Genomic DNA, 15,641 nt, shown 5'->3' with positions numbered 1-15,641 from the left:
AATTGGCAGATCATATGGAACGAATATTCCCTCTGAACTCTAAAGCACAGTAAAGGAATTACACATGCACAAACACAATGTTGTGTCATGGGAATGATGATCTTGAACAAGTTTCAGGAAAAAAGTGTGTGCTATCCTAAACACAGTTTTAAAAATAGCTTCTGCACAGAGTGATTGATTCCTGCATTAGTGAAATTTTGCTCTCTTCTTCCTATTTAAAAGAATAACCTTTGCACCATAAAACAGGGAGGGGAGGCGGAATGATGAGAATGGCAATGAGTGATGAATATGGGAATCTTGGAGTATGAGAGTTCCATTGTGTCTTTGTGATGTTTATCTTTCCAAACTCTGAACTTTTAACATACTTGAGTCCAGTGGTTTTGGGTAGGTCGGGTGTGTCCCTTCCCGACTTTATGACTGGATGGGAGACTCCTCTTACAGGGGACTTCCTGCTGAAGAGGAAATTCATAGCCAAAATGAGTTTGCAAAGACAGATGTAGCTGTTGCTCTTCTATCAGGAGACAACAAAACTGACTTTTAGTAATTATTTGAAGGAGGATTCAAAAATAGAATTGACTAATTGCCTGTTTGTGAACATGACCGTTTTCAAATATCCATGTGTTCAAATACTACATGCACACTAGACAGATATAGCTGTGAGTGCTCAGCACCTTTGAAAAATCAAACCAGTTATTTATGTACCCAACATTAGGCATGCAGGGTAAAATCCTGGTCCTACTGACAGTCCCCTGTAATATTTTGTCAATGGCAAAACTCTGATGGACTTCAATGGGGTGTGACGGCTTGGATCACAAAACCCCTTTTGGGAGCACCCTGCTTTCCCTGCCAGCTCGAGACCCCGGCACTGAGGTGAGCCAGACACTCCCATCTGCTCCAACACTGCAGGTAATTCAGACCCTGGGTCTGTGTTGGAGCAGACGGGAGTGTCTGGCTCAGCAAGATAGAGTGCTGGGGTCCCGAGCTGGCAGGGAAAGCATGGGTAGAAGTAGTCTTGGCACATCAGGTGGCAGCTCCCAAAGGGGGTTCTGTGATCCAACCCGTCACAGGGGGCCAGGAGTTTCTAACCCAATCTTGAAAATTGTGGGCTTGCTGTTTGCCCATAAAGGAGAATCATAAAGAAGAGGTTCAAGATCATTGTTTAAATCCAAACTGCCCACGCTATCATATCAGAAGGAGAATAGTTATGCTCCCTGAATCAACTCCTGTCTCTTCTTTCTTACCCTCCCCCACTTTCAATGCTTACCTCACTGATGCATCTTAGGGTATGTGTACACTACGAAATTAGGTCAAATTTATAGAAGCCGGTTTTATAGATATCGGTTTTAACCAGAGAGGTGGTTAAAAAAAACACATTTTAGAGAACAATGGGTACACTCTTTCACATTAAATTTTGCTGTTCACATTACACAGCACATGTGCTTTCGTTACAAGGTCGCATTTTTCCTCTTATGTTGAGGGCCTACCGGTTTGCTGTGAGAGATCACTCACGCAGTGCCAGCCAACAGAATTCGGCTTGCAGACAGCCACGGTAAGCCACAGTCTTTTGGCTTTTTTAACCCTCTTAACATGTGGGAATGGTTTCAAACAGTAGCGCCCTCATTTCCCATACCAAGGACCTGTTGGGTTGGCCATTTAAAATGGGTTTGCAATGTAAAAGGTGGGGCTGGGGTTTCCGGGTTAACATGCAGCACAAACCCACTACTCCCCCCCACCCCCCTCCAATTCTCTGGGATGATCCCTTCACCCCTCCCCCACCCACCGCGTGGCTAACAGCGGGGAACATTTCTGTTCAGCCGAGCAGGAACGGGCACCTCTGAATGCCCCCTTAATAAAATCACCCATTTCAACCAGGTGACCGTGAATGATATCACTCTCCTGAGGATAACAAAGAGAGATAAGGAATGGATGTTGTCTGCATGCCAGCAAACACCAGGACCATACGCTGCCATGCTTTGTTATGCAATGATTCCAGACTACGTGCTACTGGCCTGGCGTGGTAAAGTGTCCTACCATGGCGGACAGGATAAGGCAGCCCTCCCCAGAAACCTTTTGCAAAGGCTTTGGGAGTACATGAAGGAGAACTTTCTGGAGATGTCCCTGGAGGATTTCTGCTCCATCCCCATACACGTTAACAGACTTTTCCAGTAGCTGTACTGGCCGCGATTGCCAGGGCAAATTAATCATTAATCATTAAACACACTTGCTTTTAAACCATGTGTAATATTTGCAAAGGTACACTCACCAGAGGTCCCTTGTGTGCCCTCAGGGTCTGGGAGCACACTTTGGGTGAGTTCGGGGGTTATGATTCCAGGTCCAGGGTGATAAACATAGCCTGGCTGTTGGGGAAACCGGTTTCTCCGCTTCCTTGCTGTGAGCTATCTTCATTGTCATCATCATCTTCCGCGTTACCCGAACCCGCTTCCCTGTTGCGTGGTTCTCCATTGACGGAGTCAAAGCACATGGTTGGGATAGTGGTGGCTGTACCCCCTAGAATGGCATGCAGCTCCGCGTAGAAGCGACATGTTTGCGGCTCTGCCCCAGACCTTCTGGTTGCCTCTCTGGCTTTGTGGTAGGCTTGCCTTAGCTCCTTAATTTTCACGTGGCACTGCTGTGCGTCCCTGTTATGGTCTCTGTCCTTCATGGCCTTTGAGACCTTTTCTAATATTTTGCCATTTCGTTTACTGCTACGGAGTTCAGCTAGCACTGATTCGTCTCCCCATATGGCGAGCAGATCCCGTACCTCCCGTTCTGTCCATGCTGGAGCTCTTTTGCAATCCTGGGACTCCATCATGGTTACCTGTGCTGATGAGCTCTGTGTAATCACCTGTGCTCTCCACACTGGGCAAACAGGAAATGAAATTCAAAAGTTTGCGGGGCTTTTCCTGTCTACCTGGTCAGTGCATCTGAGTTGAGAGTGCTGTCCAGAGCGGTCACAATGAAGCACTGTGGGATAGCTCCCGGAGGCCAATAACGTCAAATTCTGTCCACACTACCCCAAATCTGATCTGCAAAGGCCGATTTTAGCGCTAATCCCCTCGTCAGAGGTGGAGTAAAGAAACCGGTTTAAAGGGACCATTAAGTCGAAAGAAAGGGCTTCGTCGTGTGGACGTGTCCAGGCTTAATTCGATTTAACCCTACTAAAGTCGACCTAAACTCGTAGTGTAGACCAGGGCTTAGTGTGGCACTACAATGAATATAAAGACATAGATCATAGAATTCCTATTTTGCTATCTTCAAGCACAAAAGCCACATGACAGTACCCTGTTCCCTGGTTAAATTGTGCAAAGGTCCATCTTATAACATAAAGAGACAATGTCAAAATTAAAAATACAAAAAACAGTTTTACCCAGAAGCTCTTCATTTTACAACTACAATTATTTAAAAAAATAATCTTTTCAGTAGCTAAAAATAGTGCTTCGGAAAGGACACTCATATTTCTGCCCGATCCAGTATAAATAAATCAGTGGATGTGCATCATCTGCTTTCATAGCATGTGTGTACCCTGGGTTTGTTTACATTGGATCACACAGTAAATTGAGCGTTTGGATTTTCTCAGTCTAACTATAATCCAAAATAATAATAAAAAAAATAAAAAAACTAACTTGCTGTGCAGCTTGAGGTAAACAATCCTGCACATTCATGCTGTGATCAGAGATGGAGGGTAAACAGAGGTTTCTTTAAATTGGGCTGCTCAGTGTCTGGAGTTAAATGTTTCTGAGTGAAGTAAGTGCTGGTGAAAGATATTGGTAATATAGCATTAGGGCTCAAGTTCTCCTTTAACACATGCAGCGAGGCAGTGGTAGTGTACACTTCTCCCACACCAGCACCTTTGCTCTCAGTTAATGCTCGTTCCCTCTACTGAGACTGCTAGTAAGAGTGCTAACTTTGATGGTGTTTGTTGCGATGAAGAAAATCTGTCCTATTGGAGCTGGACAGTGCCCACCAACTCATTTTACAAAGGCCAAAGAACAACATCAGATATTCATGTATTTTGTCATTTGACATGGCCCAAATCTGAACCAGTGACCAAGACGCGAAAACTCTGTAAAAATATCACAGGGGACTGAACGACACATGAGATTGATATTTGGAGCATGTAGTCCATTGTCAATCCCATAAATCAGGCAGTTTTCAGCACTATCAGATGATACGGCTGAGTAGTGCAGCTTGCCTTCCCATTCATCGCCCTTACATCTGCTCTGGCCTGACAGTCTAGAATTGAAAACACAGGGGACCAATAGATAATGGCCCCATTGTCAATCCTATATATCATTCAGTCGCCTGTGGGGTTTTTGTTCCATAATAAAGCAGGATAAAAAAACCATAGGGGGGATAAGTGGGGCTGCAAGAGGTAGAAACATATTATACAGCTAGTGGGTGAACTGTATCTTAATATCCAGACAATAAGGAAAAAGCAATAGGCAGTATACTGGAAATGTTTCACAGCAATTACTTGCACTAAACGCAGTCTACTTTACTATAATTAACCACAGGTTATAAGACTCTAACCAGTCTTTCAGTGACGTGCATTTCAAAACCAAAGGACCTGTTACCTGTAAATCACTCTAGGGCAAACTAGGTAATTTATGATAGACTTGTAAAAAAACACTAGTTACTTAATTCTCAAAACCAGTAATTAATTCACCATACAGGACTATTAAAGGAGGAATCACCGAAACCAGCAGCTGATAAATTCTAACCTTTAAAAAACTGATGGAATGGATTAGCGACTTTTACAATTTTTCCTCAATGCTGGGAATATGTGGTTTTCATGTTTCAAGTGAAGGTTAAAAGAAGGGTTTAATACAATTAAAAGACTGTTTTTCAATTTCCTGAACTCACAGCCCTTATACTTTCTTTGTTGATACAGCAAACGATCAAAATATGAAAAGACTCAAGACTTGTCATTACTATAGTAATCAGCACAAGAGTAATGTCAATAAACAAATAGCTAAAAAGAAGATATACATATATATCAAAAGTTTATAAATTAGCTCTGTTCTGTTGTCTTATGATGAAAATCAGCATGTTCTCTATAAGCCAGTAAGTTCTTTGGGGAAATGGATTGTCTTTTTGCTGTATGTGTCGACACTACCTACACCACAACAGAGCTCTAATCCCAAATTGAAGTGTCTAGGTGCTATTGCAATATAAATAAATAATATTTTTTCAAGCAATACACCTATTAAGGAAGATATATTACACAGACTTGCATATTGTCAGAACTTCCAAGCAGTCAGGAAACTTTGGACTCGAGGAAAGCGCTATTTCCTTTTTGGGAAAGAAATAGAGACACACTGGATTAATATATTATTCTAGTCCCACTTTATTTACACTATATGCAGTGTCTGCCAAATATAGCTTTGATTAGAGATGTTAAACAGCACATATTAGATCTATTTCATAAACAGCATTCAAAGCTTCTCAGGAACATGCTAGTCACCGTGGCATCCCTCGCTATGTCAACCTCCTTCAGAGCAATTTGGACAGATGTGGGATTGCACAGTTGCAGATTCTTTCCCAGCTCAGTGCAGGTCTAAATGACAGCGTTAAAAATACTGGCAGCCACAGGAGCTTTGTCTACACTAGAGCTTGCACGGTTTACTACTACTGGTGGAGCTGCATTAGTGTTAACAATGGTGGGCAATTTTTGCAAACAACCATCATCACCAAACAAACTAGCACAGGCCCACTGAAGATAACGATGTGTTGAATATCTTTGTTGTTTGCTAGCGGAGTCAACTTGTTTTTCACTGGATATTACCCAACAAAAAATGCAAAAAATGCAAGTTGCTTCCCCTTTTGTGTAGAACTTTTACACAACTGTTCTATTCTTTTTGTCACACTATTGAGGATGGAAGTATTGTTGATATAGTTTAGCCACAATGCTCAGTTAAAATGTGTCTAACTAGGGTGATGTGGTATTTTGCTCACTGAGAATGGTCTGTAGACATCCGTGATAAATTCCTTTCAATGACCAAGGCATGATGACACATTTGGCATTAATTACACTTCAGTACTAAAACGCTAGTTTGCAGTACCGGCCATCACTAGTAAATATTTTCCACTCATACCTCAACAAATCTCTAGGAATAATTAGTGTGACCAGCTATATAAATTGATTCCCAAGCTAAAGGATGTTTTGGCAAATTTAATTTTATAAAGATCACCTGAAGGATAAGCTTTCACAATGGCTTGTCCCTCGCACCACAATGAGCATTTATTCTCTCCTCTCTCCCACTTCCTCCTCTTCCTTCCTGGTGTCCCTGCCTCTAATCCTCTTCTTCAGTGCATCCAAAATGCTGCTGTGAATATCAGCTTCCTTGCATGACACTTAATACATTTCACTCTTTAAGCCAATCCACTGATTTCCCCTTGCCTCTGGCAGAATGTTCAAACTACCTGTCTTCACCTTCCAGAGTCTGTACACCATCACTTTCTACTCCCCAACCCTTGGTGCCTTGCCCAGATGTGTGTAATAATGACAACATGGACTCTTGGCAGGGCTTTGGAGCGGATCCTGGAGCTGGAGCCCGGAGCAGCTCTGGAGGAGTGGAGCTGCAGGTTTTTGCCTGGAGCTGGAGCGGAGCCAGATCACAGCTCCAAAGCCCTGACTCTTGGTAGTGAATAAACCACACTAGACTGGCATAATGTACAGTAGTAGTAGTAGTTATTAAAACAGTACAAATGTCCATTGGCATTCTGATTTAAAATGGAGTCCTATCAGCATTTTATAAGCATGAAATGCAACATTTTTGCAAAAGTTTCTGAGATCTCGAATGGGGCCATCCTTCCTGGCTATTTTCATCATTGGGAGGTGAACTACCTCCAATTCAACAGGTTAATCATTAATATTTGGAGGATTTTCTTGCCATGCTGTATTAGGAGGAGAACATCATCAGACAGACATTTAAATTATTTTATTTAACTAAAACAACAACGTTATGTATTCTGGATTTTTTTCTTCAACAGCAAAACTAAGCATCTCTGATGGTATCTTCTAGACCAAGGATCAGCAACCTTTGGCATGCGGCCCATCAGGGTAAGCCCCTGGTGGGCCACGCTGGGCCGGTTGTTTACCTGTGGTGTCCACAGATTCGGCCAATCGCAGCTCCCACTGGCCGCAGTTCACTGCTCCAGGCCACTGGGGGCTGCAGGAAGCAGCAGCCAGCACGTCCCTCAGCCCCCATTGGTCTGGGATGGAGCTGAGATCGGCCGAACCTGCGAACGCTGCAGGTAAACAAACCGGCCCGACCCACCAGTGGCTTACCCTGATGGGTCGCATGTCAAAGGTTGCTGATCCCCGTTCTAGACTGAGCATTGAGTCCCATTGGGTAGATAGAAAGATTAAGCTAAATAATCTATACAGAAGCCCCTGGAGCCCCATAAAATTGGGTCCCTAATCCATGAACTATTGGAACTCATTTACAAAACTTTTCTTAAACATTACATGAATATATTGGCTCATACTATAGAATTAGAATTTATAATCTCTATTCCATGATGAGATATCTTTGAGCTATAATATATCTTTAGATGGGTTTTTTCCTCAAAAAGCATTATCAAAAAAATCTGATTTAAATTAAAAAAAAACAACCAGATTTTTTTTTTAAATCATTGATTTTTATCCACCCTGTTTCTCTGTGTATATTTAGTATTACACATATGCTGTGTTGCAATCATTTTGATTTTTTTCCTTGGCACTTGAAGAATACAAGAGGTGTTGGTATTTCTTACCGTCCAGGCCTTCCTTTGTTTAAGGTTCTTTCGAATGCTAATTAGGTTTTCACTATCCTTGGATAAAGTATTAGCTAGAAAGCTACTCATATTGAGTCACAGTCTTGAAATTACCATACTTCTTAGTAAATCTCCTAATTCAACCAATATCTAATACAGTTTCTTATGGACTGTGTCCAAGCATAGGCCCTGCACTGAATTTCACCTCTTGTTCATCTGCTTTCTCCTAAAGTGGGTCTAAACAATGACAGTGCACACAGCACAGCGCGGGACTATACTTGTATCAGTGTCTTCTAAGTCAAATATGTCTACTTTATTGACAATGCTTACTACTGTCAGAGTCACTGGTGGTGGTGGAGGGGAAGCTGTACTCTGTTACACTGGGGCAACACCAATAGTTTTTATTTTGTTTTCATGCACTTTATTCCTAAATGAAACTTATACATCCAAAGTTCACTATGCTGTTATGCAACAGAAATCAAATACTCTGTGCTGGTCCTTTCAGAATTTGTTCCTGCTCACAAGGGTGTATAGACACCCTCTTGTGGAAGCTGCCCATTTTACATGAGAACAGTATGTACACAAACCCATGTACCAGCACTTGTTTGTCTCAGGACTATGAAGTGTTCATCCAGCAGAATGGTATCCTGACATCTAAAATCAAACCCCGTAACCCAGCCATTCTACACTTAGCGTCTTCCTCCAGTTATGGGGCAGAGAGAAAACGGTTTCAGACTTCCACGGGGAAGAGCAAACAAGAGGACACGTGACCAATATATTTTAAAGGCTATTTCTCCCCAAAACAGATATTCAAAGGAATAAATGCCAGAAAGTCGATTTTCTCATCCCTAGTCCAAAGGGATTGTTTTTCACTTCCTCGGTGTAGTAACTGCAGGAGTTTTGCTGGTCCCAGTAGGCGGTTATAAAGCTTTTATTCTATCTTTTTATTATGGACAGGTAATTTAAATATCTTTCTTAATACACTTTGGGTATGCCTACACTACGGGATTAATCTGAATTTATATAATTCAAATTTTGGAAACAGATTGTATAAAGTCGAATGTATGCGGCCACACTAAGCACATTAATTCGGTGCTGTGCGTCCATGTACCGGGGCTAGCGTCGATTTTTGGAATACTGCACTGTGGGTAGCTATCCCATAGCTCCCGCAGTCTCCTCCACCCATTGGAATTCTGGGTTGAGATCCCAATGCCTGATGGGGCCAAAAACATTGTCGCGGGTGGTTCTGGGTATATCCTCCCCCCTCTCCAGGGAAGCAACGGCAGACAACTGCTTCGTGCCTTTTTCCTGGGTGAATAGTGCAGACGCCATACCATGGCAAGCCTGGAGCCCGCTCAGCTCAACACAGCAGTCATGAATATTGTAAACACCTCTCTCATTATCATGCAGTTTATGCTGAACCAGAGCCTGCAAAAAAGGCGGCAAGGAGTGGGCTACGGCAGCGCGGCGGCGAGAGTGATGAGGACATGGACATGGAATTCTATCAAACCGCGGGACCCGGTGCTTTGGAGATCATGCTGTTAATGCGGCAGGTTATAGCCGTGGAATGCCGATTCTGGGCCCGGGAAACAAGCACAGACTGGACCGCATCGTGTTGTAGGTGTGGGACGATTCCCAGTGGCTGCGAAACTTTCGCATGCCTAAGGGCACTTTCTTGGAACTTTGTGACTTGCTTTCCCCTGCCCTGAAGCGCCAGAATACCAAGATGAGAGCAGCCCTCACAGTTGAGAAACAAGTGGCGATAGCTCTGTGGAAGCTTGCAACGCCAGACAGCTACCGGTCAGTCGGGAATCAATTTGGAGTGGGCAAATCTACTGTGGGGGCTGCTGTGATGCAAGTAGCCAAAGCAATCACTGAGGTGCTGCTACAAAAGGTAGTGACTCTGGGAAATGTGCAGGTCATAGTGGATGGCTTTGCTGCAATGGGATTCCCTAACTGTGGTGGGGCGACAGATGGAACCCATATCCCTATCTTGGCACCGGAGCACCAGGGTACCCAGTACATAAACCGCAAGGGGTACTTTTCAATGGTGCTGCAAGCACTTGTGGATCACAAGGGACGTTTCACCAACATCAACATGGGCTGGCCGGGAAGGGTTCATGATGCTCGCATCTTCAGGAACACTAATCTGTTTAAACGGCTGCAGCAAGGGACTTACTTTCCAGACCAGAAAATAACTGTTGGGGATGTTGAAATGCCAATAGTTATTCTTGGGGACCCAGCCTACCCCTTAATGCCATGGCTCATGAAGCCATACACAGGCAGCCTGGACATCTACAGGAGTCAGGAGCTGTTCAACTACAGGCTGAGCAAGTGCAGAATGGTGGTAGAATGTGCATTTGGCCGTTTAAAAGGTCGCTGGCGATCGTTACTGACTCGCTCGGACCTCAGCCAAACCAATATCCCCATTGTTATTTCTGCTTGCTGTGTGCTCCACAATCTCTGTGAAAGTGAGGGGAGACCTTTATAGTGGGGTGGGAGGCTGAGGCAAATTGCCTGGCTGCTGATTACGCGCAGCCAGACAGCAGGGCGATTAGAAGAGCACACCAGGAAGCGCTGTGCATCAGAGAAGCTTTGAAAATCAGTTTCATGACTGGCCAGGCTACAGTGTGAAATTTCTGTTTGTTTCTCCTTCATGAAAACCCGCCCCCTTTATTGACTCATTCTCTGTAAGGAACCCACCCTCCCCCTTCCCCCAGCTTGCTTTCAAAGGAAATAAAGTCACTATCATTTAAAAATCATTTATTCTTTATTAATTGATTATAAAATAGGGAGAGAACCGACAAGGTAATCTGGGTGAGGTTTGGGAGGAGGATAGGAGGGAAGTAAAAGGCCACTGAAAAAATTCAATATAATGACAGCCTTTTGGTTGGACTGTCCACTGGGGTGGACTGGGAGGGTGCACGGAGCCTCCCCCACCCCCCGCGTTCTTACACGTCTGGGTGAGGAGGATATGGAACATGGTGAGGGGGGAGGGAAGTTATACAGCAGCTGCAGTGGCAGTCTGTTATCCTGCTGCCGTTCCTGAAGCTCCACCAGACGCCGGAGCATGTCCGTTTGATCACGCAACAGCCCCAGCATTGCAGCCTGCCACCTCTCATCTCGAGCGTCCCTCATGACCTCACGTTCACTGGCATCTTTCCTAAATTTAGATACCATGTCCTTCCACTCATTCAAATGAGCTCTTTCATTGCGGGTGCATTCCATTATTTCCATGAACATCTTGTCTCGCATCCTCTTTCTCCGACGCCTTATCTGAGATAGCCTTCGGGACAGAGGAGGGAGGCTTGAAAAATTTGCAGCTGCTGGAGGGAGGGTTGAAAAAAAAAAAAGGAGAGAAGTTTTTAAAATGATACATTTTACAGAACAATGCTTATACTCTTTCATGGTGAACAACACTATTCACATTACATAGCACATGTGATTTCAGTACAAGGTCGCATTTTCCATCTTAATATTGAGTGCCTGTGGCTTTGGTGTTAGAGATCACAGACGCAAGTCCGGGCAACAGAATTCAGCTTGTATGTGGCCATGGTAAGCCACTGTCTTTCGGCTTCTGCGCCCTCCTTTCCCACATACCAAGCAAAGCCCGTTGACTGCTGTGGTTTTCCTGTTAACCTTCAGCAGCAGAAAACAAACTAAACCCCCCAACATCCAATTCTCTGGGATGATCGCTTTATCCCTCCCCCCACCGCGTGGCTGGTATCAGGGAAGATCCCTGCTAGCCAAACGTGAAAAGCTCAGGGCCAATTCCTCCCCTCCCCCCCCCGCGCTTGGCTAACTGCAGGGAAGGATTTCTTTTCAGCCATAGGCAGACAGCCCAGTAGGAATGGCCACCTCTGTCCCCTTAATTAAATTCCCGTATTTCAACCAGGTTACCATGACCGATATCACTCTCCTGAGGATTACACAGCGAGATAAACAACGGATGTTGCTTGAATGCCAGCAAACACCGGGACCATACGCTGCCAGGCTTTGTAATGCAATGATACCAGATTACTTGCTGCAAGCATGGCGTGGTCAAGTGTCCTACCATGAAGGACGGAATAAGGCTGCATTGCCCAGAAACCTTGTGGCAAGGCTTTTGGAGTACCTCCAGGAGAGCTTCATGGAGATGTCCCTGGAGGATTTCCACTCCACCCCCAGACACGTTAACAGACTTTTCCAGTAACTGTACTGGCCGCGAATGCATCCCAAGTTCCCAGGGCAAAGTAATCATTAAAAAACGCTTGCTTTTAAAACAAGTTTTATATTTTAAAAGGTAAACTCACCTGAGGTCCCTTCCATGGGGTCATGGTCTTGGGTATTGGCTTGGGAGGGTTGGGAGGGTACTTCAGTCAGGCTGAGAAAAAGATCCTGGCTGTTGGGGAGAATGGAGTGCTGGGTGCTCTCCGCAAGCTCCTCCTCCTCCTTCTCTTCCCTGTCCGCAGAATCCTCAGGTGTAGCTGATGAGATTATCCCCGCCTTGGAATCCACGGTCAGAGGTGGGGTAGTGGTGGCGGCCCCCCCTAGAACTGCATGCAGCTCGGTGTAGAAGCGGCATGTCCGCAGCTCTGACCCGGAGCGACCGTTTGCCTCCTTTGTTTTTTGATAGGCTTGTCTGAGCTCCTTGACTTTCACGCGGCACTGAGTTGAGTCCCTATTGTGGCCTCCCTCCATCATGCCCTTGGAGATTTTTTCAAAAGTTTTGGCATTTCATCTTTTCAAATGAAGTTCTGCTAGCACTGAATCCTCTCCCCATATAGCGATCAAATCCAGTACCTCCCGTACGGTCCATGCTGGTGCTCTTTTTCGATTATCGTCCTGCATGGTTACCTGTGCTGATGAGCTGAGCTATCTGTGGTCACCTGTGCTCTCCACGCTGGGCAAACAGGAAATGAAATTCAAATGTTCGCGGGGCTTTTCCTGTCTACCTGGCCAGTGCATCCGAGTTCAGATTGCTGTCCAGAGCGGTCACAATGGTGCACTGTGGGACAGCTCCCGGAGGCCAATACCATCGAATTGCGGCCACACTAACCCTAATTCGAAATGACAATATCTATTTTGGTGCTACTCCGCTCGTCGGGGTGGAGTACAGAAATCGATCTAAAGAGCCCTTTATTTTGAAATAAATGGCTTCGTTGTGTGGCCGGGTGCAGGGTTAATTCAATTTAATGCTGCTAAATCCGAATTAAAGTCATAGTGTAGACCAGGCCTTTGTATTAGCCATAATTCGTAGCCATCTTGTGACTAGGAAAATAAGATATCCAACTCATACATGTGTAACCCTTCTGCCAGGTGGAGCTGGCAGCAACCAGGGGTTCAATATCTAGGGGTGCCTTTTCAACAATACAACACAGAACCAGCTCAAGACCTCACCCAGTAACCTGGGAAAATTACACACCACCCCTGGGCACCTTTGAGAGGCCACTCTTCCCCACTCGCAAGCACAGAGATTGAGTGTAGAGAAGAAATTTTTAATGAAAGGAGGGAATTCACCCACTATCAATTAGGGGAAAGGCCACAAGCAGGATTCATAAATATAAAACAGGACGCCCACCCCAGAGTGAACTGGGCAGAGTCTTCTGTCTCATGTTCTGGTGTTCTACAACCAGGGCCGGCTCCAGGTACCAGTGGAGGATGCATGTACCTGGGGCGGCACATGCTAAGGGTCGGCATTCTGTCCATTCTTGGGGTGGCACTGTCCGGGCAGCTTTTTTTTTTTTGCTTCAGCAGTCCGAGTGGCTTTTTTTTCTTTTTGTTCTTTTTTGCTTGGGGTGGCAAAAATGGTCGAGCCTGCCCTGTCTACAACTAAAAGTTCTTTTAGTGTGCTCCCCCCCGATTCCTCACCATACCCCACTCACAGTGGTTGTCCTTGGTCAGTGAGGACCCAGGGTTCAGAGGTGCATTTGTGTTAGTTCACTTCCCACCTGGGGAAGAAGGCACCTTGCTTGCTCTGCACTTGCTTCGCCTGGCCACTCCACCAGCCGCTGCTCCTCGCTGCCTGGCCGCCCCCACAACCGCTGATCCTCACCGCCTGGCCGCCCCGCCAGCCGCTGCTTTGCTACTTTTGCCAGCTGCTCCCGCCAGCCACCCGTCAATTACCTTCTGCTGCCAGCTACCTCTCTCTGTGACTTCTGTAGGTCAGTCTCTTAGTGATTTTTAGCTCTCAGCAGGCTGGGCAGAAACACTGCCCCACCACAACTGATTTCAGCTCTTACTGAGTACTTAAAATAACAAAAGGCTCCTAATGAAGCCTATTTAGCTCTATCTTTGAACAGTGGGGTGGGACAGGTTAAACCAGACCGGGGACCTCTTGGCTGGGACAACTGTCCCCAACTCCCCACCCCTCTTACTTTCATAGAAGTCTGGCATTCGAGCCCCAAGCTTAGTGAGTTCCTTTCAGCTGAGGGTGACCCCTCAATTGGGAGAAGCTCAGCACAGTTCTGCTCCCCTTTAGTCATACAATGAAGATAACAACATTTCACTATCCCTGCATTCAGTACTAAAGTGATTTGTAACCCAACACCAGCCAAAGCTGATCACTTGGAGCTACTCAACTCCTGTCTTCTAGATACCTATGCAGAGTAGTTATGTATATAAATACAGTTTGCTCCTGAAGTCTCTCCTGCTCCCCAACTAGCTGTCAGGGGCGAGTTCATTCAGACCCCGCTTACACATGCTTTCAACAACTCAGGAGCACTGAAGAGCAATGCACACTGTATCACCTCAATCACCTTCCCCCACGCGGATCCTCTTTCTTCTCTAGAGAAACTTATTTAAAAAAAAATAATTAATTAAGGCCTGGAGTTTTTTTCAACTGTCAGAATACTCTACCCAATTTTCACAATCCTAGAATAACTAGATGTTTTGCTAAAATGAAAAGCTAAAAATGTTAATCTTTAAATTGTCATCGTTAGGTTTCAGAGTTATTGTCCAAATGAGATGAACCGGGGCAATTCACACCAACTAGAGTTGTTCTTTCAGGTGTTCTCTCTGACAACACTGCAGTGGTTTAACATTCTAATGGCTTTCTTCATAAGCCTAAGGGTAAAGAATTTTTCTTTAATTAAAGCTAAGATTCTGTAAAAAAAACCGATACTGCTCTCCAGAACAGCACTGCTTCTGTACAACACTTTGTACTCACACTCCTCTGGTTTCTTCCTTCCAAGTATACTGTACTTTACCATTTGGGGCTTTTGTATTCAGATCATTTATCACTATATTTATCTCCAGGCTATTCCTGGATTCCCCACATTATACTGAAATACAATCTCTCTCTCTCTCTCACACAAGTCAAACAGAAACTATCAACTGAGAAGAGTTTGCTTACTAACCAATAGGGGACAGGGAAATATTGAAATGTTCAGAGTCTCAAGTTAGAACTGTTGCCAGAATTTTCAGACATATAAAATACTTTCTGTAGCCCGTGATGTCTGACATAGATAGACTGCCAGAGAAAGGTCATCCAAATCCAAATCATCAATAGTACAATGGTGGCAGAAGATGTGAAAAACAATTACAGTACACATGTTCTTTTCCCCTTAGGACAAAGAGTCTGATGCTATTCCATTTTCTTATACTAAAAAGATGTAACTGATTCATGTGCTATAGCAATGTTTCCCAAATTTGGGACACCGCTTGTGTAGGGAAAGCCCCTGGCCGGCCGGGCCAGTTTGTTTACCTGCCGTGTCTGCAGGTTCGGCCGATCGCGGCTCCCACTGACCGCGGTTCACTGCTCCAGGCCAATGGGAGCTGCTAGAAGTGGTGCGGGCTGAGGGACGTGCTGGCCGCTGCTTCCAGCAGCTCCCATTGGCCTGGAGCAGCGAACCAAGGCCAGTGGGAGCCGCGATTGGCCGAACCTGCAGACACGGCAGGTAAAC

At 45.0% G+C, this 15,641-nt stretch overlaps 1 long non-coding RNA gene across 1 annotated transcript in view; it reads left to right on the top strand.

Moving 5' to 3' along the window:
• LOC117884123 overlaps positions 1-15,641 on the top strand; it is a 77,555-nt gene that overhangs the window by 56,182 nt on the left and 5,732 nt on the right. The window lies entirely within an intron of this gene.

Source organism: Trachemys scripta, chromosome 10, assembly GCF_013100865.1.
Source record: "Trachemys scripta elegans isolate TJP31775 chromosome 10, CAS_Tse_1.0, whole genome shotgun sequence".
Lineage (NCBI taxonomy): Eukaryota > Metazoa > Chordata > Testudines > Emydidae > Trachemys > Trachemys scripta.
The sequence above is the reverse complement of the archived record's forward strand: the minus strand, read 5'-3'. Positions and strand labels throughout refer to the sequence as shown.